This window comes from Pinus tabuliformis, chromosome 5_1, assembly GCF_031772625.1.
Source record: "Pinus tabuliformis cultivar Carrire ecotype Pingquan chromosome 5_1, CPIR1, whole genome shotgun sequence".
Lineage (NCBI taxonomy): Eukaryota > Viridiplantae > Streptophyta > Pinopsida > Pinales > Pinaceae > Pinus > Pinus tabuliformis.
Window position 1 is genome coordinate 457,959,836 of NC_142305.1, and position 2,215 is coordinate 457,962,050.

The 2,215-nt window shown below is 43.1% G+C and overlaps 1 pseudogene; it reads left to right on the plus strand.

The window, feature by feature from the left end:
* Positions 1-1,310: 1,310 nt before the first annotated feature.
* LOC149165461 (cyclin-L1-1 pseudogene) lies at positions 1,311-1,769 on the plus strand (annotated as a pseudogene).
* Positions 1,770-2,215: the final 446 nt, after the last annotated feature.

A 2,215-nucleotide genomic window follows, 5' to 3' on the forward strand; every position in this document is an offset into this window, starting at 1 on the left:
TCTAATGTCAAATAATATACCTCTGCTCCTATTGTAAAATGCTACCACAATTATAAACAGAGTCTTCAAAAAATATTTAACACAGAGGCATCATACTGTCAGCAAAAATGTTTAACGCAGAGGCAAGTCGTCCCGAGAGGCAAGTCCTGAACCAACGGCTTTACATATATAAAAAGAACAGATTCAAGCTCAAAACCAAAACGTTTTGATGGACATACTTCAGATAGCACTCTTGTTACATCAAATTGATAGCCCAGCCAACGGCTTTACATATATAAAAAGCACATTCAAAATTAAAACAGCGCATTCAATATATATCATGCTACCATTATATATCACCATATATATATCACTTCAAAACAGTTCAAATTCGATATCTAGTGCCTTCATTCGAATGAAATGCTGGTAAGTTCAATTCTCTCTTACTTGAAGCAAAACCAACCCCTCAAGGGAAACACTCAGATTGTGGAGCACATATCTCTGGTCATGTTCCTCCTGTAGCTAGAAAAGCGTTCTTAGCATGGACATTTTCCACACGAGATATTCAGGAACTCATTTGCCACCCTTACAAACACTTCAATGCCTTGCTCTTTCAGGGGCGCAAATTTGATCAGTTTGGAAAGTACCAGCAAATTTGAACACAATGCGCATAGATAAGAAATTACCAGCAAATTTCACAAAGGAAATATTTTATGCAATGGAACAACACTTTGGTCAGAATCGAACTATTCATCCTGGAGACATGGTTATTGATACATCAGCGTCCAATTATGGAGCATTTGAACACAATGCTGCTTCAGAAAATACCCCACTGCATAAGGATATGAAGTTGGAGATGCCGTTAGATGTTATGCTTCGCCTCTTGAGTTCGTCTTTCAGCTCTGTAACCTTCCACTGCTCCAGAGGGCGATTCCTAAAACCCCTTCAAGGCAAACAATCCAGGTAACAATCCGAGTTCGAATCCGAACAAGTGCTCAACAGAATATTCACCTCGGATAAGCAAAGCAATATCGTCCAAACCCTCAAATAAGGCCTCAGAATGGACTCACTGCCACAATTACTGTGCTAAGGTCAATTCACTGGCTTAGAGAAGGCTTTAGAATGAACTGGCTTAAATATTGGCTGCTGCCATTGTTAATTCCTCCGAGGTAGTTTAATGTCTTAGAGATAGACTACTGCCTCAGTTAAGGCCTCAGACATGGTCCACTGCCTCCACTTTGATGAGTTTAGCCCGACGTCCTCAGTAAACAACCCTCACGAGCCTCAGGAGCATCTTGCTGCAACATAAAGGGCCTATACACATAGTCACCATGATTTACACAGCAATCGACACGTTCTATGTGACGGACGAGTAGATTGCCAATTCCCCCTCGCGGAAAGATGGAATCGACGAACAGACGGAGATGACTCTCCATTTATTCGGTTGCGAATTGATTCAAGAAAGCGGAATTCTGCTTAGATCGCCACAAGCAGTTATGGCAACAGGCCAGGTTCTTTTTCATCGATTCTATTTCAAAAAATCATTTGCACGCTTTAACGTCAAGCGGGTTGCAGCAAGTTGTGTTTGGCTTGCGGCGAAGCTTGAAGAAAGCCCTCGGAGGATTCCGCAGGTTTTGAATGTGTTTCATCGAATGGAATGCAAGCGAGAGAATTTGCCTCTTGAACCTTTAGAACCTCATTCCAAAAAATATGCAGAGATGAAGATGGACTTGAACCGAACAGAACACCACCTTTTGAAAGAGATGGGATTCAAGAAAAATATCAAATAGCGCAGGCGTTCAAACCAGGCAGTGCGCAGTCTCAGGACAGAGGCGCTCAGGACAGAGGGAGTCAAGTTTAATGGCTAATTCAAGCACATTCAGTATTGCAGGCGAGCTACAAGAATCCGTTCATGTGGGCAGAGAAATCAACGCACAGGTATAACGGCCTCAGTGTTAGGTAGTGCCACCTTAACCAGAGAGGGCGAGGAAGAAATTATGGCATGGTCTGACTGCTCAGAGAGCGACAGAGGCAGAGGTAGAGTAGCGCTCTGGACAGAGGCGTTAATTATGGACAGAGCCCAATTTGCAGAGAATATGAAACGGTTTTGAAGTCTGAGCGTATTTAACTGAACAGGGCGCAGGAATTATAAATAGAATATGTCAGGGCAGCGCAGGTGTGGCAGACAGACATCTTAGAACCGCTTGGACAGCGCTGGCAGTGTCAGGAGCAGCTA